A 22,972-nucleotide genomic window follows, 5' to 3' on the forward strand; every position below is an offset into this window, starting at 1 on the left:
CCTTTAAAACCAGCTGACATGATTTTAAGGACATATACAATAGAGGTAGGGCAGGATTTTCCAGCTGCGCTCACCCCAAAAATGGAAAATCCCACCCAGACAATGGATCTTTGCATGGTCCCCCTCTCCCCTGCTATGATTCCTGTGGCAGGCGGGATGGGAAAATTTCCCCCATTGAGTCATTTAAAAGTTACATCATGGTCAACATAAAGTTGAGTGGACAAACAATGGAATTGATTCCATGTTCTCCGTGGTAATTTTCCAGCTCGATTTGGGAGATCATGATTGGAGAAGATAAAGCTTAACTGAAGTGCTGTCAACAGACTGGTCAATGGGTGGCACAGTGGTTAGCACTGCTGCCTCACAGAGCCAGGGACCCGGGTTCAATTCCAGCCTTGGGTGACTGTCTGTATGGAGTTTGCACATTCTCCCCGTGTCTGCGTGGGTTTCTTCCGGGTGCTCCGGTTTCCTCCAAAGATGTGCAGGTTAGGTTTATTCGCCATGGTAATTTGCCCCTTAATGTCAGTGGGATTAGCAGGGTAATACTTGGGATTACAGGGATAAGGCCTGAGTGGGATTGTTGTTAGTGCAGGCTCGATAGACTGAATGGCCTTCTTCTGCACTGTAGGGATTCTATGAATGTCAAAACAGGTCTACAGCACTTCCTGGATAAATACAAGAATGTATTCAAAGAGACACTTGGCTCAATGAAGGGAGTTCAAGTGAAACTCAAGACAAAACCTAAAAGTCAACCAAAAAGTCTCAAAAGCAAGAGCGGTGCCATATGCAATTTGTCCAAAGGTCAAAGAAGAACATTCCTGAACATAGTAACCTGAGCAACTAACATGGCGAAAATTCTAAAGCAATTCTTGACAAAACTGAACTTGTTCCGATTCCCTGCTGTACTGGAGACAATATCCCTTTAAGCAGTGAGTATTTGATACTTAAAGGAACGCGTCAAATGGAATAAAAACCAATGTATTTGCGTAATGTTCATATAAACACAGCTCTAGACTTTGTTCTGGACAGTCCCTCTCCTTAAAATAACATTGCACAGTTCCCACTGTGACCCCAGGTGTTTGTAAGTTTTTCACCCATTCCAGATAGCTGGTTTAGACTGCACTGATATGCCAAAAGCTGATTGGGTGAAGTTGTCACTGCAGAGATGCCAGTTTAACTTCAACCCAATCTCCTTCAACATTTAAATGAAATGCGATTAGCTTTAGGGAAATAACTATCAGATAATACAATGTACTCAGAAGTTAGTAAATATGTTTAACAGTCTTAGTCATTTATTATTTAATAGGTTAGTATGTCATAGTCAGGTAGCTGGCAAGTTATGACACCAGGCCTTTTCCTCTTGAGCATATCAATCAGTGTTAAAACAGTATTAACACGCATGATAAAATTATCCAACATTAAACGAGAAAGTTTGCCAATATATTGTGGGAGGACTTGAGGAGGGTACAATAACATGTGCTTATCAGTGTATGGTGTATGAATTTTATAAAAGTATATGTATTAATGAGAGAACCGCAAGATAAAAATTATTTTCTTGTCCGATATTTCCCAAGGGAGTCTTTATGTTTGCCTGCTTCTTCTATCCAGGGCTAGAATTTAAGTAAGAAGTTTAACAACACCAGGTTAAAGTCCAACAGGTTTATTTGGTAGCAAAAGCCACACAAGCTTTCGGAGCTCTAAGCCCCTTCTTCAGGTGAGTGGGAATCCTGTTCACAAACAGAGCTTATAAAGATACAGACTCAATTTACATGAATAATGGTTGGAATGCGAATACTTACAACTAATCAAGTCTTTAAGAAACAAAACAATGTGAATGGAGAGAGCACCAAGACAGGCTAAAAAGATGTGTATTGTCTCCAGACAAGACAGCCAGTGAAACTCTGCAGGTCCACGCAACTATTTGTAACTCCCACAGTTGCGTGGACCTGCAGAGTTTCACTGGCTGTCTTGTCTGGAGACAATACACATCTTTTTAGCCTGTCTTGGTGCTCTCTCCATTCACATTGTTTTGTTTCTTAAAGACTTGATTAGTTGTAAGTATTCGCATTCCAACCATTATTCATGTAAATTGAGTCTGTGTCTTTATAAGCTCTGTTTGTGAACAGGATTCCCACTCACCTGAAGAAGGGGCTTAGAGCTCCGAAAGCTTGTGTGGCTTTTGCTACCAAATAAACCTGTTGGACTTTAACCTGGTGTTGTTAAACTTCTTACTGTGTTTACCCCAGTCCAACGCCGGCATCTCCACATCATGACTACCATAGAATTTAAGTGGCAGGTCACATCTTTAAAACAAGAATTCCATGTTCCCCTTTCAGAATGATGGTAATAGAAAATCCATTGAGGGGATGCACCTGGTGCGTCTACTTGAACCAAAAAAAACAATTTGCTATCATTTGTTCCGGTGTTGCCGTCCAGTGTGACCATGTTTACCACTTTCACAGTGAAGTCTGAAGGCTGTCGGAGTTTGACACTCTCCTTATGTAAAAGAGCAGGTTTTTAAAAAAATTGAATGTTTAAAAGTTATTCCGCGCTCTGCCGACCTTTAAAATAACTTTGCAACATTTGTAAGGACCATTATAAAATGTCTGAAACGTTTCCTTTACTGTATTGAAGCATCTCAGAATGTTACTTGAAGTATGTAGAGCCTGAATATTATTGTTTTTTTGTGTGGTCATTTTGTAATGTTTGTGATGTTCTGATTTATGAATAAAGTATATTTTTGGAAAACATGCTGCCCCTAGTTTCTTCCTTGGGAAACTATCTTCAGTTTGAAATGTGATTCAGTCTCTAACTGGGCTGAGGTGTCACTACATCAATCTCAATCTCTGACACTGAATGGGGGGCTTTCAGATCCTTGCTCTGATTGGTGAGTGTTTGGTAAACTATTCTAATATTTTACATTTCATAAAACCACTTTAATTTTGTCCTTTATGCAATATTTTCCAATTGATACAATTTAATAATTGATGAAATTCTGAATCTCACTGCCCAGTATTGTGTCGATGACATTTTACTGTCAGTGCGTGGGTGCTGCTGTGAGTTCATTCCTTACTGTCCCACAGCAGCAGGAACACTGGGAATACATGAAGCCTGATTAATGCTGGACTGGAGAATCTGAAACGTGTTTTCTGTGATTTCCAGGATCCGGGATAACAGTATGGACTGGACCCTAGAACATCACACTGTGCAGGTGTTTGGCCAAGGGACCAAACACTTAGTCGCAGGTAAGTGGCTGAAAACTACCCCTGCAGAACAGTGTGAATTTGTAGATGTAGTAATTCACTTACAATTTAAACTATTCTTCGAACACTTGTACTGTGTGAAACTGCTGACTCCACGTTTAATGTCTAACACTTTCTGTAAATTAGTCTTATGTTTTCACACCAGATCTGCTTGGCTTCTCAATTTGTGCTGTATTTCTAGTACTAATTGTTTAGTACTATTTCTCTGAATTAATGCGGCATTTCTAGCTTTGAATGTGCTGCTTCTGAATTAGAGTTGCGCTCTTGGTGCTGTGTAGCTTTTTCTATGAGCACTCATGTTGCTGCCTGTTAATTGACTATGTAATTTTTGAGTAATTGAAGGTTTTGTTTGTGGCTCAGCGGTGGCGTCCCTTCCTTGGTGCCAGAAGCTCTGCTTTCCATTCCCACTGCAGGGCTTGATGGCCATGGAGGTATTATGACCAAGCAGTTGGGTTACCAGTCTGTAAACACTTCCTCAACAGCAGGAGAGTCTCCTCGTCGGCCAGACTGCAGAAAGCACACCACTGCACTACATAATCATGGACCAATCCAGTGGAAGTCCATGATCACCAGAACTATTTTTGGGGCATTGTACTTTAAGTAGGAGGAATTTTGAGTGCATTCAATTGTGCTCAAGTCTATTTGTTAATTCTGAAAATTAATTAGAACCATCTCATTCTCAAAATTCTGCATGAACATGGAAACAAAAGCAGAAAAAAATCTGGTTCAGTATATTCTAGTTTGTTTAAACCTAAGATGGAAGGGCTGGTATTGGAAAAGTATAATTGTAATGTCTAGGTGAATCTATGCTGGATGTATGCACATGAATGATGCAGAGTTAAGGACTGAAATTGAGGAATGCTGTGCAAAGATTTGGGAAAAGCAATTCTGTTCTCAGCCCCAGCGGCAGAGATCACTAATTCATAGTGAAAATATGAAAGTCTGTATCAATGTTATCCTTAACTGGGCTGTTGAGGTCAACTCAATTGTCCAAGATGCACATGTTCATCGGCTGATGCCAGTCTCGGGCTGGAACCTTGGGGAGAGAGAGTTGTTAATAGTCTAGTACTTCAGATTACTGTAATAATCCAGAGGAAGGATTCAAATGCCATTGCAATAGTTGGAGAATTTGAATTCCATTTATTCAAACGTATCCATGAAACTTGCATTGTTGTTAAAAACCCAAATTGTTCAATATCTTCAGGAAAGCAACTCTGCCGTGTTTAAAGTTTGGGACTTCAGTCCCACATCAATATGATAACTGCCCTCTAATAGGCTAACAATCCACTCCATTGTATCAAACAGCTATCAATGGTTCAAGATGTAGACCCACCATCACCTCCAAGCAACTTAAGGAGGGACTATAAATATTATTGCCAGTGATACCCTCATTCCAAAAATTAATGGGGGAAAGAATCGCAGTGTGATGCTAATCCACTAAACTATCTAGGTAACTTGTTTCCTGTGGTTCTGATTACAATTCAGCAATTCCCTGAGCCTTTAATAAAACTGCTGGGACCTTCAGCTGATGAGTTGTCCACTAAAGGACCCGGCACATTAGTTTGCCTGGTCAGCAAACTGTCCACGGGCTTTGTTGCGGTCAGCTGGACAGTCGATGGGAGTCCGACGAGCAGTGATGTCCAAACCAGCATGGCGTCGCGGAACTCAGACAACAGCTTCAGTCTCAGCAGCTACCTGACAGTCCCTGGCAGAGATTGGAGCAGTGGGAAGGTATACTCCTGTACAGTTCAACAAGGAGCAGCTTCAAAAACAACCGCAACTGCCTCACAATCCAACTGTTAAATAGATGGAAGTTTCACCTGAATAGTAGGAAAATGTTACGCTGCTTTTTCTCAACACACCATCTTCTACGTCTTGATGTCTATCGCATTTTGTGCTTTGTATTTGAAGTGTTTGTACATTAAACAATTTTGTTTTACCCTAATTCAGAAGGCCTCATGAAGGTAAATGTGGCCAGTCATTGAAGGGTGACTTGCTCAGCACAAGAAATGGATTTAATGGAGGTGGTTTCTGATGTGCTGACATCTTCAACCAAATCAATGTAAACAGACTCAATTAAAAAAAATTGTACAGGGAACCAAGTGTATTTTTCTTTGTTCTCCGCCAGTCAATGCTGCAACAAAAATGAGGAGAATGACTATACCCTCAGCTTCTGTATTACTTCAGCTTTTTAACCAGTTCACTAGCCTGCTGTGGAGGCCCACTTTAAAACAAAATGTCTACAATACAGGAAATTTAGCAATCTCACTTAACTAGGAATAAACTAACCTAGTCAAATTCCACAAGTCCCCTGTATGTTGGCTGGACTCAAAAGCAGAGAGGATGACAAATGTTGCCCTGTTGTTACTGCCAACTTTTGAAAAAGAGATTAATTTTCCAGTGAGCATTAACCAAAGAACAAGATTTCACCTTTTCAGGCTTCAATAAATCAACTTAAGTAATTAATACACCAAACTAAGGAAAAGGTCCTTGGATTATCTAATTAATGCAACTGAGATGTACTACAACCACACTGCGCTCTGACAGATGTGTAACAAACATAAAGGAACAGGTTGTAAGTTACATCCAGCTTTCTAGCAGGCTCACTCTACTTGCCACACTGGATTGAAAGTCCTTTGTACCTTGAGCAAGCATTTATTCCCCATTGTATAGCAGAAGGGAATTCTTCAGGAAGTGAAATTACATGCATAAATTGGAAATTAACTGTGAAGAAAATATGGACATGAGAATTTTACGAACTGATTTGACGCATGTCACTGGGAAACAAGACTTGAGCTCATGTTCTCTCTCCGTCTTTCATACTCTGTTTTCCAAGCAAAGGTACAGTGCCTTATCTTCTTATGTCCATCCATTGGTTATTTTTAGCAGACTCCTTGAAGCCTTCTCCTGGACCCTGAGCGGACCACAGGCTCTGAGAACTACTGCTCTAGATTGTTCCAGTAATGTGGCAAGATGTTTAAATGCAAATCAACAGCTGTGACGTGTGCCTAACTGGGAGCTGATCTGGAGCCACAACACCCAGGAAACTATTCTATTAGCTGAATATGTTTTCACGTCAGGTACCATGATCAATGTGAAGTGGCTTGGGATCCTCAGTTTGAGTTTTCTTCGATGAAGGAGCTTCTCCCCATCTGTAACATAAGAGGGGTCTAGAGGTGAGGAGATCCAACATTGCACTTTACATTGGAGCAATATTAAAAGCATTAAAAAAGTACTTGATCAAGCATTTTTTTAGGGCTCGGTGAGGACTTCATCCCTTTTAAGCCAGGTTTGTTGGGAAAGCATTTGACAAAAAAGGGGCAGGGATTTGTAGAAGCTCCTTTCAGAGATCATAAAACTCTCGGTACTAGCATACTAGTTCCAAACCAGAGTGGAAAACAGAGCAGGTTGCAATATCGGGCAGATCTGTTTCTGTTCAATTTCTTAGTCTGTTATTCTCAGCTGTGTTCATTTTCTGTGCTAAGTGTGTAATGGATCACCAAAATTATGGAAATAAGTAATCTCACCAAAGTGCAAGGGGTGGGGTTCGGCACAGATTTCTGTTTGAATCTGAGGTTATATTCACTTGTAGACTAAGGTAACAGTGTTCATTGAATGATAGATCTCAGGAAGCCACTTCGCATACAATGTAGCTGAACTCTCGAGTGGTGCATCCCATGTGTGCACCCAAAGAATTGAAAGAACAATTTTGTGACGTGATTGACAGAATGAGCTGATACTATGCTAGGATACCCAAATTGGTCAAGGATATGCAGACAATGTCTTCTTTATTCACCCAGAAACAAGTGTTAAGGAAATGGATCATGGTTTTGGGCTATTTAAGGAGTCGGTCAACAGTTTTCAGCGGAGGTGCTTTTGACTCATGTAAAGTTGGTGAAAGCGTGTGGCGAGTTGCTGGAGTTAAAAGGCTTTTGTTGATTGGAGGAAGGCAGAAAATAAAATTTCTTTGCATTGGCATGGGAACAGTAGTTACAGGGCTACTTGTTTTGTCGCCAAAACAGGACTTGTGGAGGAAGAGACAGGAAGGGGAACCTCTGCAAATGAGGTGGCGAAAGAGGGCTCTGTACAGAAGGTGCCACCCACAAAGGGCCATCCAGGGCCTCCATTCCTACATTGCACTGAATCAAGAGCAATGCCTTTGGAAATCTTACTTCACAAAGGTTGTGTCGCCTCCTTTATGTGGACCCTGAGCCTCAAGTGGTCAAGGTCCTCCAGGAAGGATAACTGGGAAGATAATAGTATCCTTAAATTATACGTTGTTGGTTCCTTCCAGATGAGAGCAAATGTCACGTGCACCTCACAAATTGCTGTGCATAGAACCATAAGGGAAGCCAAAGCAGCCCTGTTTAGAAAAAGAGGGCACTCAATTATTTCTCTGAAGATGAAAGGGTACATAATATTTTCTGGATAGCAGGCTTCCTGATGTTGTATTTATGTGACTGCAGGTGCCCCGCATCAATGGGGCGTGATACTGCAATTAGAAGCTTTCACTCACCCAAACCAGTTGATGTGTGACCTTGGGAAATATCCGCTATCCCGGCAACACCCATGAAGCTTTTATCCTATGACAGTTTGCAATTCTCATTGCGTTCTGCCTGAAAAACATAACAGGATAGTTGCTCAGAAACAAGAGCTATCCACTCCGCGCATGGTTCATGATTTCCTTCTGCCATTCCACCACTTGTAAAGATGCACAAAGCAGCAACTTACCATCATCCTGGATGACTTTGGCAGAAGCAGGTGGTACTAGTTCTGTAGCATTAAATGTCCATCTCCGAGGGTGCTGACATGATGGTCCTCTGCGAGTGCCTTCGATTTTGGCCTTCTTCAAGAGTGGACAGACTGACTGTGTTAATGGGCTTGGGTGAAGTGTTTGCCATAGCTGAATTGTGTACATTCAGAGGGTGAGATGTGATGTGCGCATGTGAGGAGAGGTCATTAATTTTTTTCTGGCACCACTGCCATATTCTCGAAGTTATACTTTGTGCATAAACAATCCTTGCCATGTGCTCACATTCCCTGCAGATATTCAGGCTTCCTGCCTGACTTCCCTTCCTCTCTGGCCAATAGGTCTAGGGTAGCATCGCTAAAGCTGAGAGTCCTTTCCTTCACCTGGTATGCCAACATCTTTCTCCATCAGTGTTCCAAGTAATTCTCCAGTAGCAGGCTGTGCATTGCTGCAATTTCCCTTAGAGATAACACCTTTTAAAATGGAAGGCTACCTCGAGCACATACTTTCTTCACAATGTCGTTTGGTCCCCTGTAGTGTGCCAAGGAAACTGACAGCACATTGGAGTCCAGTGCAGCGCCATCAGAGAAATGAAGATAATGCACAAATTTTACTTGTTACCCACCTCGTTTCCAACAGGGTCCCATTCCCAAAAATTGGGCAAACTAATTTTTAGCCCAATGCTTCTGTTTATAAAATTAAGGAGTGTGTGTGCACTTTTAACAATCTTCTCAACTTGTGTGTCCATCTTCAATTATTAGTGCACATAAGCCCCAGATGTCTGTTTCTGGATGCACTTTAGTACTGTACCATTTACTTTATCATTATGATGCCTCTCTCATTCTTGCTACAAAAATGTATCACTTCACCCTTCCCTGTCATCTGCCAGGTTTGTGACCACTTCACAGTCTCTCTATGTCCTCAAAGTCTGTTACTTTCCTCCTCACTGCTACATTTGAGTTTCCTGTCATCTGCATATAGGGCAGTGGTCACAAAACTGGCCTCTGGGGAACACTACTGCATACTCCTCTCCTGTCCCGTAACCCATTTTGTATCCATAGTGTCACCGCCACTATAATTTCATGGGCTTCAATTATATTAACAAGTCTGTTATGTGATATTTTATCAAACACCTTTAGAAAGTCTATACATGAATCAAATATGCCACCTTGATCAACTCTCTCCATTACTTCACTGAACAACTCAATCAACTTAGCCCAACACATTTGGTCTTTAACAAACCTATGCTGATTTATTTATTAATCCATATTTTTCCAAGTGAGAATTAATTTTGGGCTGACTGGTGTGCAATTGCTTACGTCTCTGTCCTTTTTTGAACATCGTCATGAGCAGTTGCAATTCACAAATTCTCTGGCACTGTTCCCAGACCGAGAGAATTGCAAGATTACAGCCAATGTCTCTGCAATTGCCAGTGTCTCTGCAACTACCAATGTTACTTCCCTCAACAACCCAAGATACATCTACTTGGAATGCTGACTTGCTACGTTGAACATTGCCAACCTTTTAAGTACCCAATCTTTACTTTATTCACATCAATTATTTTGTTTACTACCTCCTCTTTAGCTGTGGCATTAATGGCATCATCTTCTTTAATGAAAGTGATTTGGTACTGCAACCATGCCCCTTGCTCCAAGAGATAAAACACCCTTTTGGTCACTAATGGGTTTACGACATTGCATTGGCAATCCAGGTTGTGCATTCAAATCCCATAAAAGCAAGTTGGAAAACTGAATTTAATTGACTTGAGTGGAAGTAGAAAAGAACAGCCTTGAAATATGTTAATTAAGGGGATTTTCACAGTAACTTCATTGCAGTGTAATGCAAGCCTACTTGTGACACTAATAAATAAACTTTAACTTTAGAAATATGTTAATTAAGCTAGGAATAATCCAACTCACATCTTAAATGAGAATTTCTACCCAGTGTGTGTCCATGGCAATTATTTATAGCAGCATCAAAAACTGGAGGCATGAACTATCTTGTGCAATGACAACCAATGGGAAAATTTAACAAAAAGGTGATCAAACAGTGACAGCAGAAGCTAAGATTTTGCAGATGGGAAGATCATGCCATTATCAGACTTAAAAAATAGATTGTGTATGGGATATGCCAAAAAAATGTACATCATCGAACAGTTAAGAAAGACGAAAGCAAAATACTGCAGATGCTGGAATCTGAAACAAAAACAGAAAATTCTGGAAAATTTCAGCAGGTCTGACAGCATCTGTGGGGAGAGAATAGATGTGGAGATGCTGGCGTTGGACTGGGGTAAACACAGTAAGAAGTCTAACACCAGGTTAAGGTCCAACAGGTTTATTTGGTAGCAAAAGCTAGTGGCTTTTGCTACCAAATAAACCTGTTAGACTTTAACCTGGTGTTGTTAGACTTCTTACTGGGAGGGAATAGAGCCAGTGTTTTGAGTCTAGATGACCCTTCGTCAGAGCTGGATCACTGAACAGGCTTTCCCACAAAGTTGTATTTCCTGTTCTTTTTGCAACTTTTTCTATTGTGGTGGGGGGGGGGGGGGGGGGAAGAGAGGCGGTGGAGCTATGCTGTGGCAGTCAGGTGATTGAGTTTTTCCTTTGGGCTTTCAGTTTCTTTTTAGGCAGACTGTGGTTTGAAAACAGTTTAGCAGCAAGCTAAGAAGCAGTCTCTTTCTCTTCCTGTTTTTTTTCTCTTTGGTTTGATTCTGCCTTGAAGAAGCTGTGTTTTGGGAAATTGATTTGACTGCAATCTCTTCTGAGTTTCTTCACAAGAGAGTTTCAGCATTCAACCCAGGAGGCTGGATTCCTGTAACAAGTGGGCATTAACCTATGCTGTATTGTTTATTTGGAGGATTTTTGTGTATTGGACGTTGGCTTTGGTTGGAACACATTAGAGATATTCTTTAAGAGTTATACATTATCGTGGTTGTTGTGTTTCTTGTTTGTAATTGTTAAAAGTTTTTGCTAAGTGTCTTACTAAACATGTCAACAATATTCTTAATTAAACTTTGTTGTTGATAGAAGCTCTTCGTGGGTCAGTTGAAACACACCTGAAGTGAAACCTCTCATGCTCATCCTCGCCAAATTCAACATAAAACATTACAGGTCAGGCAAGTTTCATAGAACACCTTGGAGTATCCAACCTGACTTAACAATTGGCAAAAGCCATTAGCGGTAAATCACAACTGTTTTATATTGCATGTTATGATCAAGAATGCATTGGATGAATGGGTGGTGGAAGCAGATTCAATAGTACCTTCCAAAGAAGTATTGGCAGCATGGTGGCAGAGTGGTCAGCACCGCTACCTCACAGCGCCAGGGATCCAGGTTCGATTCTGTCTTGGGGTGACTGTGTGGAGTTTGCATATTCTCCCCATAGCCATGGTAAATGCATGGGATTAAGGGGATAGGGCAGGGAGGGTGGCCTGGGTGGGATGCTCTTTCGGAGGGTCAGTGCAGAGTCGATTGGCCGATGGCCTCCTTCTGCACTGTAGGGAGTCCATGGTTCTACAGGATAAACACTCAAATAGGACAAATATTGGAAAAGAGCAAACTGGCACAGGCACAATGGGTCAGGGAGCCTCCTGTACTGTACGATTCTAGCCTATGAAAAGTGATTACTCTTTAATTGGATAATTTAGCTACTGAGTTTTTCACATAGTTAAAACCTCATTGTGAGAAACTCTCAGCTGAAAATTGCTTCTCTGCCATTTATTGAGCTGAAATATTGCCCAAAATATGTGCTTTCACAAAATGTTGTATATTTCACAACATAAATAAGTCTACCTAATGAATTGTCTTGTGTCTTGTTATGCCTTTATCAAAGCTTTGTTGGAAGGTCTCAACGTGTCCCAATAATCTGGGTTTGACCTTTTACTCGACTTGTGAATTAATGAGCTGAATTTGCTTGAGTTTTTCCTTACACAAGTGTATGCATCTGTGAGGGAAGAAAGACACTTGTTTTGATGATGCATTTCTGTAGCTTTTATTTTATCTATGAATATCAGAACTTATACTAACAGTAGATGAAGGGAAATAATACCTTATGTTAATGCTAGTTAAAATCAAAAAAAGTTGAATGTCGAGAACAATCCCGCCTGCTTTTGCTGACACTAATTGATTATGAGACACATATATAAAGTACATCTTCCTTATTTTAATTTGTTTTAAAAATAGTTACATTTTGAAAGAAAACAAAGCTGGAGAGAAACAGCTTAGAAGAGAGAGGACAAGGGAACTAGCTTAAGTGAGGAGGCCCAAAAGGACAGCATAAAGGGGTGGGGCGAGTGGTTAGTCCAAAAGAGTATGAATTAGGGGATCATGGTGGAAGGGAAGGAGAGATAGTAATGGGAAGCTGAATAAATGTGCAATATAGTGGAAGTGACTGAATGAGGGAGTTGCTGAAGGAGACATGTTTACAACAAGCCCACTCCATTGGAACTACTTTCCCACATCATGCCAGACAATCATTACATACCACTCTGAAGGAACCAAACAAAATGCAAGCAGAGGAAAAGAGAGACTGCTAAGCAGAGAGAAACATGAGAAGAGCCAGAGAGAGACAGAAGCAGACAGGGAGAAAAAGCAATACAAAAACTACAATACAGCTAGGAGATAATTGATGTCCTGTAATTTAATATAAAATGTCAGATCATACGTTGAAGCAACAATTTCACATAAAGCTGCAAACTCCAAATGTGAAACTCAAGTACTCTGTTAATGTAGCAGAGAATGAAGTACTGCATTAAGCTCATCGTGAATAAGTTTGGAGGTCTGGTTGACAGATTAGTGCACAGTGAAATGGTGCAACGCAGGTGCGAATGTAAGAAACAACAGCCATCACTTGCAAATCATACAGCTGTTCCAAACAGCACAATAACGGAGTGTCTTGGGAGCAACGGCAGAGGGTGGAAGCCACATCCAAGGCTGGATGCCAGCACTGATGATCCAAAGTTGTCTTGTTTTGTTGGAACACCTGTAAGTTATAAGGGGAATGGATAGCAGGAGATGTATTGCAGACTATAACATACATTCATAATGTAAATGTGCTTTATTATTCCATTATCATGTTGCTCTGGTCTCAATTACAGCTCAGCAACTTGCTGATCCTTCAGCAAAAAACTACTTGGGCCTTAAGCAGAATTATCCACCAAAGGAGACGCCACACAACTCTGCCTGGCTAGCAAATTATCTATGGGTTTCGCTGAGGCTAGTTGGAAGTCACTGGGAGTCCAAAAGCAGTGAGTTTCCCTATCCAGCGCAGTTGTGGAACACAATCTCAACAGCTACCGGGGTGGTGAAACCAAAAGAAAACATGCTGGAAAATCTCAGGTCTGGCAGCATCTGTAAGGAGAGAAAAGAACTGACGTTTTGAGTCTAGATGACCCTTTGGCAAAGGTGAAAGGCATAGGAAGTGGGAGATATTTATACTGCAGGGTGAGGGAATGAAAGATGAGTCATAGCCACAAAAACAAGGGGAAAGGCTGCTAATGGCAGTCCATAGAGAATAGAAGGTGTGAAAGCCAAACGGCAGAGAAACTGAAACCAGAAGGTAAACTGTGACAGAAGATGATGTTGGGGGATGTTGGGGGGGTGGGGGGGGGGTGGAGATGGGTGGGAGAAAGGTAAAATTGAGAAGGGGGAAAAGGGAAGGAAAGGGGGAGAAAAGATAAGGAAGGGGGGGATAAAATAGGGGGGGGGGGAAAGAGTGGGGGGGGGGGCAGAAAAAAAATAAAATAAAGAAAGACAATAAAGAAATAAAAGGCAGAGAACAGTAAAAATGGAATAAAATGAAAACAAAGGGGTCGAGGTGGGGTAGAGCTAATCATCTGAATTTGTTGAATTCAATGTTGAGACCGGAAGGTTGTAACGTGCCTACCCGGTAGATGAGATGCTGTTCTTCCAGTCTGCGTTGAGCTTCACTGGAACATTGCAGCAGGCCAAGGACAGACATGTGGACATGGGAGCAGGATCATGTGTTAAAATGGCAAGCAACGGGAAGATCAGGGTCCTGATTGCTTTGCTGAGCACCTTTGGTCTGTGCGCAATCATCCAGTCTACATTTGGTCTCGCCGATATAGAGACCACATTGGGAGCAGCGAATGCAATAGACTGAATTGAAAGTGGTGCATGTGAAACCCTGCAAGTGAAACCCTGCTTAACCTGGAATGTGTGTTTTGGACCTTGGATGGTAAGTATGGAAGAGGTAATGGGGCAGGTGTTATATCTTCTGTGATTGCATGGGAAGGTGCCATGGGTGATGGGAGAGCTGTTGGGCATAGTGGAGGAGTGGACTAGGTTAACCCGGGGAGAACGGTCTCTGCGGAATGCTGACAGAGGGAGTGAAGGAAAGATGTGTTTCGTGGTGGCATCACGCTGAAGTTGGCGAAAATGGCGGAGGATTATGCTTTGCATGCGGAGGCTGGTGGGGTGAAATGTGAGAACAGGGGGGGACTCTATCCTTCTTCTGGGAGGGAGGGGAGGGGGTGAGGATCGTGGCGCAGGAGATGGACTGCATGCTGTTGAGGGCCCTGTCAACAACTGTAGATGGGAAACCACGGTTGAGGAAGGAGCACATATTAGAAGCACCACTTTGGAAAGTGGCATAATCGGAACAAATATGATGGAGGTGAAGGAGCTGAGAGAAAGGGATGGTGTCCTTACAGGATGTAGGCTGTGAAGAACTGTAGTCCAGATAGCTGTGGGAGTCAGCGTGCTTGTAATGGAGACAGAAATGGAGACGGAAAGGTAAGTATCTGAGATGGACCAGGTGAAGGTGATAGAGGGGTGGAAACTGGAAGCGAAGTTGATGAATTTTTCCAGATCTGGACGAGAGCACGAAGCGGCACCAAAATAGTAATCGGTGTACCAGTAAAGGAGTTGTGGGAGGGAACCTGGGCAGGCCTGGAACAAGGAATGTTCCACATACCCCATAAAAAGACAAGCGTAGCTAGGACCCATGCAGATACCCATTGCTACTCCTTTGATTTGGAGAAAGTGGGATGACTTAAAGGAGAAGTTGTTGAGAGATAGAACGAGTTCAGCCAGGTGGAGGAGAGCGGTGGTGGATGGGAATTGTTCAGGCCTCTTTTCAAGAAAGGAGCGAAGAGCTCTCAGGCCATCCTGGCGTGGAATGGAGGTGTAGAATGATTGCACAGCCATGGTGAATACGAGGCGGTTAGGGCCTGCGAACTGGAAGCTGTCAATATGACACAGGGCATCAGAGAAATCCCAAATGTAGGTGGGGAGGAATGAACCAGAGGAGTGAGGGTGGACTCAAGTGGGGCAGGAGCATGCTGACACAATGAGCCTACCAGGACAGTCCTTTTTGTGGATTTTGGGAAGTAGGTCGAAGTGGGCTGCCCGGCATTGGGGGACTATGAGGTTGGAAGCTCATCCAGAGCTGGTGGGGAAGGCATCCAGAGGAAATGAGGTCGGTGACGGTGTTGGAGATAGTGTGGCTTGATGTTCAGTGGTGTGGTCATGGTCCAGGGTGAGGTAGGAGGAAGTATCTGAGAGTTGGTGCTCAGCCTCTGTGAGGTAGAATTCAGTACGCCAGACGACAACAGCACCCCCTCTGTCGGCAGGTTTGACGACAAAGTCGGGGTTGGACCTGAGGGAGCGAAGAGCAGAAAGTTACGGAGGAGAGAGGTTGGAATGGGTGAGGGGGACAGAAATATTAAGACGGGCAACGTCCCATCGACAGCTCTCAAAGAAAAGATAATTGTCCCGGCGGGGGTGTCCAATTAGAGGACACCTCACCCTACAGTATAAATATCCCCCACTTTCTATGCCTTTTAGCTTTGACAAAGGGTCATCTGGACTCGAAATGTCAGCTCTTTTCTCTCCTTACAGATGCTGCCAGAGCTGCTGAGATTTTCCAGCATTTTCTCTTTTGGTTTCAGATTTCAGCATCCGCAGTAATTTGCTTTTATCCAGCTACCTGGTGGTCTCTGGCACAGACAACTTTGAAAACAACTGCAACAGTCACATAATCCGATTAAGACTAAAGCGTCTCCTTGGAAAGACGGAGGATGAGGGGAGACTTAATAGAGGTGTATAAAATTATGAAAGGCATAGATAGGGTGAACGGTGGGAAGCTTTTCCCCGGGTCGGTGGTGACGTTCACGAGGGGTCATAGGTTCAAGGTGAAGGGGGGGAGGTTTAACACAGATATCAGAAGGACATATTTTACACAGAGGGTCGTGGGGGCCTGGAATGGGTTGCCGGGCAAGGTGGTGGAGGCGGACACACTGGGAACGTTTAAGACTTATCTAGACAGCTATATGAACGGAGTGGGAATGGAGGGATACAAAAGAGTGGTCTAGTTTGGACCAGGGAGCGGCGCAGGCTAATTGTTCTTTGTTTCTCGTTTCAAGGCTTCATTCTATGATCATCTTGCTGGTGCCAGTACAGAGCGAGACTGCGGATAGTTGGGAACCTGTCTCGGGGGCAGGGAATTCATATGGTGTTCGTGGAAGTGGAAATGAATAGGGTTGGGAAGCATTTTCCGATCAGGGCCAGTGTGATCTCCTGGACTCGTTTCGATCGCCTCAGGGGGTCGGAGAGGAATTTCCCAGATTTTTTTCCCCCCATATTGGCCCTGGGGTTTTCACTCTGGGTTTTCGCCTCTCCCTGGAGATCACATGGTCTGGAATGGGGGGGTAGGGGTGAGTTAATAGGTTGTGATGAACAAAGCATCGTAGCTGTGAGGGACAGCTCGGTGGATAGGATATTGGTATGTAGATTGGCTGGAAAATTGGGCGGGGATCCTGGATTCAGGATTCAATCCTGGACCGGGGAGCGGCGCGGGCTTGGAGGGCCGAAGGGCCTGTTCCTGTGCTGTATTGTTCTTTGTTACAAGTTTGTACTGTCTGATTTGTGACAATAATGAGACACTGTATAACACAGAAGAAAATGTTCATTTAAAGATTTAGAAATGGAGTTCCTCAAACTTATTTATTCTTCGTTACTTCTATGGTTTTCTTTGATGGAATATTTAGTGGCTCCAAAATGGCAGGGTTTTAAAAAAAAGCTTTTCTACAGACTACTTATTTTTCATGCAGTCTTCAGTTATAGACTAGCGCCGCTTGGGTGCTATTCTTGTGTCCAACATTTAGATAGGTAGTGGGGGTGGGGGAGAGTGGCGGAGGTGGAGGGAACTGAACTCACCTGGCACTCTTGCTCCACATGGTTAATGGAAAGACAGGGGTGAGGATCAAATTAGGCTCTGTGGGGATGGGCAAAGAGCCTGCTAATATTCACTCTCTATCTACTTCACTTGTAAATAGATAGTACTTAACCAAAGTATTGCAACTGACATGTGGAAGAGTCAGCAACTTCAGGGGAGGATGGGAGGAAAAGAAGATAACCATATTTTATAAGTGGATATTAAATGCACTGCACGAGAAACTGGAAGCAGATTCAACAGGAACTTTACAAAGGAAAGTGAATAAATACTTGATAAGGATAAATTTGCAGAGAGGTGGGATTGATTGGTTCACCTTTTCAAAGAGCCAACTCAGATGGCTTGAATGGCCTCTGATGTATGATTCAATTATGTGTGAAAGAGCAGGTGTTCAAATATGCAACACCTCAAGAAAGTTTGAAACCCAGAATTTCTCTCCTCTGGTGTCAGAAGAGACCCCAAATGAATCCTCAGAGAATGGGAAAACCATTTGGGCTGAGTTAGCAGAGGATGCTGAACTATATTGCCTGGTGTGTGTTCTTTCAATCGGGTCATCCTGGCCTGTCCGAGGAGAGGTAGAAAGAGGTAGTACTAATCCCTCAGTTGATAAATGCAACATGCAGACCAGAATGTGCAAAGTTCACCACTCGGTCTATGTTGAGTTAACTGACCAGAGCCAGCGGCCAGAGAAAGTTTTGTCCTTACTTGCTGTATCAAAACCCATCTCTATTAAATTCCTCCCTGAACAATCTCATTGGCATGGGATGGAAAGTCTCTCCATGCCCGTTGTCCAGGCTCACATTTGAGCAATATGCAGCCAGCTGGAAAGACAGGAGTGAGGACCAGATTAGGCTCTGTGGGGATGGGCAATCTACTTCACTGGTAAATAGATAGTACTTAACCAAAGTATTGCAACTGACATGTGGGAGAGTCAGCAACTTCAGAAGAAGACAGGAGGAAAAGGAAGACAACCACATTTACCCTCCCCCCACTCCCTCATTTACTGGCACTTTCTCCCAATTGCTCCATTTACTAATACTTTCCCTAAAGTCACTGATCTATCACATCAACCTTATCAGCAGTGGTTATGAGAAGTGACCATATATGACAAAGGTGGCTGATATTCCTCCTTGCTTTCCAAGAGTCTGCTACATTGTCATGATTGCTTCTCCAGCCGAGATCCACAAATCTAAAACTCTCTGGTATTACACTAGCCGGTGTACTTCCCTTTTGAATTCAAGGTAGGAACTCTTACTTGTGAGATCTGACGTACAGAATACTTGCACTAGCTGTTAGAAGAAACTTGAATACATGTATATTCATCTAAGTGACTAAGGTGATGAACACAAACACATAAAATATTTAAAATCATCTTCTTACCAGTCACAAAAAGTCCGCAATCAAACCATGTGGGCTTTTGCCAAATTAGCTGTTAGTGTGGTTCACAGCGTCAGATTGTTAATCCTTTATACCAGTTCCTCTGATAATGCCACCAGCATTTACTATTAACACAATGCTAAAAAAAAAATCAACATTAAAAACAAATTAAATCTCAAAAATAATCAGACCATTTTTAGCCGTTTAAATTTTGAACAGTGCAGTTGATGACAATCTTTTTGTAAGGGGATCTGAAATGTCAAATAATCTTCATTTTAAAGAGAGATTTGTACTTACTGATCTCTTTCATCTCCTTCCTCCTACTTGCTGTCAATGTTTTAAACCAGCAACTAGGAATAGCCCGATGGAGGATATTTTGTGTAGATTGTCTCTTTGATGATCTCAATGTGCTCATTTGCGATATCAAGAGGTTCTGCCCCTCCAACTAATACTCTATTCGCCACAAGTACAACTTATTTTCGATAAAAGCGTGTGTAAAAACAAAAAAGGACAGTTCAAGGGGCATACAGCACCTATGAATGTCACCAAATGATCTTTCCTAGATAGAGGTAAGACAGAAAAAGTAATTTTAAAAATGATTACATGCAATGGCAATATGAATTAAATCAGGTCATTTCCTGCTTCCATTGTTTTCAAAATCTCCTCTTAAGAGTTCGCAGGCAGTAACCACTTTTTATGTCAAATTACTGTGTCAGTGTCATCACACTAAAGTTTATTTATTAGTGTTACAAATTGGCTTACATTAACACTACAATGAAGTTACTGTGAAAATTCCTTATTCGCCACACTCCGGCACCTGTCCGGGTACACTAACCAGCACATCTTTTGGACTGTGGGAGGAAACCCACGCAGACAAGGGGAGAATGTGTAAACTCCACACAAAGTCACCCAACCCGGGTCCCTGGCACTGTGACGCAGCAGTGCTAACCACTGTGCCACCGTGTGGGAGATCATAGCCAAGCCTAATTCTATTTTCACTTTATAATTTACATAGAAAAGAGCTGGATAAGCAGTGCTCCAAGTGCAAGTTTTAAACCACTTGGACCAGGAATTTACCAGGTCTTCTCTATCTATGGAGTTAGTTGGTCTCAGTACAATCGTAGGAGTGCTCCAAAGAACGTTTGGAATTGTAGGCTAGGGTGGAAAGCTCAGCATTCATTTACTAAAAAGTGGGAATTAGATTAAGGCATGTTTGGGTTTGGTTATAATGCTTCATTCTCCTTTCATGGCTTAGACTAGAATGGCTACTTGGACAAGTTGCTTGATAACACTCATGACCCATAATCAACATGAGTCAACATGTTCAGGAGTAAGCGGGGGGCAAAACTTACGTAAGAATTTTGACCTCAATGCCAAATACTTTATGGAGCAAGTTGGCTATTAGACTGTTGGGGGTATGGATGATTCATCCATACAATGCACCTGGATTGTCAATGTACACTTTTTGTTAACCATATTCAAAGGATTGGGGATGGATATGAGGCTGTTGCAATGTGAAAGAACAAAGAAAATTGCAGCACAGGAACAGGCCCTTCGGCCCTCCAAGCCTGCACTGACCATGCTGCCGAACTGAACTAAAACCCCTTACCCTTCCAGGGACCATATCCCTCTATTTCCTTCCTATTCAGCTATTTGTCAAGACGCCCATTAAAAGTCACTAAATGTCATGATTGGTAATGTCAAAACTTTCAATTTTAGGTTGTAATGTTATGTTCTCCACACCTGAATTAATGAAATGGCACAAATGCTTTTATTATTTTCGACTCCATGTGACAGCTATCATGGGTGCTACAATCATCCTTGCTGGATGTGAGAACAGGATGTTAAAAATTGGGTCAGCATTCTTGCTTCTGGTGAACTTTACTGGCAGATGTGTGTGTATCGTAGGAATATCAAATGAGCACTTTATACTGTTGAAATCACAACTGAACCTAATGTCCTGGTGCCGTTCACTATTGAGCTTACAAAGAATAAACAGAATTATGCTTTGTTCTGTCCTTGCATGCCTTAGGCGTGTCAAAAATTGCAGGATAAAACAAAAAGCTATTTTTCAGTTTCAATTCAGGAGACTGATATCGGCAAATTGGCTTCTGGTGATCAAACAACTAAATGCAAATTTCTTAATCCAGCAGGAGAGCTCAAGTTATCAGAACTGGATTTGGCAATGTAATTTGAACCAAGTACAAAATCATTACATCCACAATGACAAGTCATGGACTGACAGCATTGGGTAGTTTTCTTTTGGAAAAAGACTGGATCCAGTCCAGTTGGATAGTCATTTAAGATGGAAAGGATAGTAAACACAGGAAACATTCAAAAACCAATTCTTAAGCAGAGTGAGGTCAATGTTAGGAAATATTATTTTCTTGAAATTTTGGCAAATTTTTATTCCTTACTGTCTTTCAAAGGGAGCTGGATGAGTTCCTGGAAAAGATGGCAGCATTTTATGAACCTACCCTGAAGAAGGGTCCCCTTCCCAACTGCTGGTAGTGCACATCAGAAGATCGAGTGGAACATTATCTGTCAGCAGCACAAACCTCAACATTTTTTAAAGCAGCACTAAAACCATCCTGAGCCATGGGGGCACAATTAAGAAGTGACCAAAAAACTTGGTTTAAAAAGAATGCGTTGTGGGAAGATTTCTTTTTAAAGGCGTTAGGTGAAGAGACAGGTTTAAACAAAAAAACTCCACTAAATAGAACAGGCCTAAAGCAGCTGAAATCTCTGCTACCAATTTCTGGACCGTAGGAAGAGGGAATGCACAAAATAGACCAGAGTCAAAAGTCAGAAGCACGAGGAAGGAGGAGGCACATATGGAGATCATGAAGTCAGGATTGAAGTTTGGCCAGAGAAGGAATTAAAGATTAGGTCAAAAGACTTTGAATAATGCTTTGGGCACAAGGACTCAGTATAGCAACTGTAAGACCGCCTCTTACAAGCTTATCAGAAATTAGAATCAAGCACTGCTGGAAGAAGTTATTTGCCTACTTTGCACAAAGCCCAATTTTCATGCTTCTAAATGTCACATTCCCTTGACACTATTGTATTTTAGACTGCACTATGTGGAGCACTTTTTAAGTCTCCAACATGACCCTTGTAGTAAAACGTCGCAGTCAGGTTATGAATTGATGCTACAGTGCATTAAAGGAAAGCAGGTGATCAGAAAACCATCCTATCCTACTGAGGCTAGGCCTGGAGTAAAATTCCAGTGTTCCTTGAGACGGATTTTCAAGTGTTTAGGCCAATTGTTAGACCTTGATGCATAACAGAGACACTCAAAATGGAAAACATTGGCTAAGTGAAGGTCATCAAAAAAAAAAGAGCCTGAGCATTATTTCAAAGAGTATTTATTCCAGTCTACATACTTCAGGCCTGCTGTTTTTTTTCCACTGGACTGTACAGCAATTTTGTGCATTTTGTGAAAACTGGACATAAAAACAGTAACTTCTTATAAAAATCTGTACAGCAAGGTTCCTAAATACCCTAATACAAATTACTCCTATACAGATGACATACAATATGGAGCAATGATTTTTTAAAATAAAATCATTTTTCTATTATGCATTTCATATTTTTGTTGAAATATAAAAACATATGACGTGTTGTTCCTCTTTTGGGCACATTTTTGTTGCAGGTCATCCAGACAGTTGTGATTTGTCCACCATGTCTGTCTGGTCTGGCATCTTGATATTATACCGTTACTGGAAAATGCAAATGTCAAGAAGTTGAACTATGCTAACTTGGCTTTAAACAAAAGTTAATGCTTTTTCTTTAATTCTATTATTCATTGGGAGTCAGGATTGTCAGATCCAATCATTCATGTTGTAGATAAGAATAAATGAGCGAATTTCAGACTACTGAGATCAGAGCCTGTAGTCAGCTCATTGGCAAGGCTCATATGCAACCAAGCAGCATAGATTAAAAGCACAAAAAGAGGACTGTATTTACCTGTTTCAACTTACAGAGGAATGCACTTCTTCAAATTGTAGAATGCAACATTGAATATCACATTCTTGCCACCCTGTTTCCTTACATTCAGCTTCCAGGCTTTATAAGATATGAATTTACTGGGCCACAATCGTAATTTCTTTTAAATGTACCTTTTATCCATTAGAGGCAACAGCTGTGGTAACCACCCTTTATGATCTTTCAGGGCCTCAACATCAAACTGGTCTATCGTTAAAGTGTGTACCAAAAATGTCAACTGCCTGATTTCTCCACACATCTGGGCTGACTGGTTCTATGCTTCCAGTGTTTCCTGTTTAGTTTCAAATAGAATCCAGTTTCCTAAACTTCTTGGACCAGTTTCCAGATGTGGCCCACAAGTCATACGTTTAACATCCCAAATTGGATCCAAATGAATATAGAA

General features: G+C 41.9%; 1 long non-coding RNA gene across 1 annotated transcript; it reads right to left on the bottom strand.

The window, feature by feature from the left end:
- Positions 1–11,982: 11,982 nt before the first annotated feature.
- LOC144479475 (uncharacterized) lies at positions 11,983–21,642 on the bottom strand. The gene is made up of 3 exons (XR_013495536.1): positions 18,880–21,642; positions 18,586–18,721; positions 11,983–12,993 (listed from the first exon to the last, which is right to left on the bottom strand). It is a non-coding gene; the product is annotated as an uncharacterized LOC144479475 (long non-coding RNA).
- Positions 21,643–22,972: the final 1,330 nt, after the last annotated feature.

Source organism: Mustelus asterias, chromosome 26 (genome assembly GCF_964213995.1).
Source record: "Mustelus asterias chromosome 26, sMusAst1.hap1.1, whole genome shotgun sequence".
Taxonomy (NCBI): domain Eukaryota; kingdom Metazoa; phylum Chordata; class Chondrichthyes; order Carcharhiniformes; family Triakidae; genus Mustelus; species Mustelus asterias.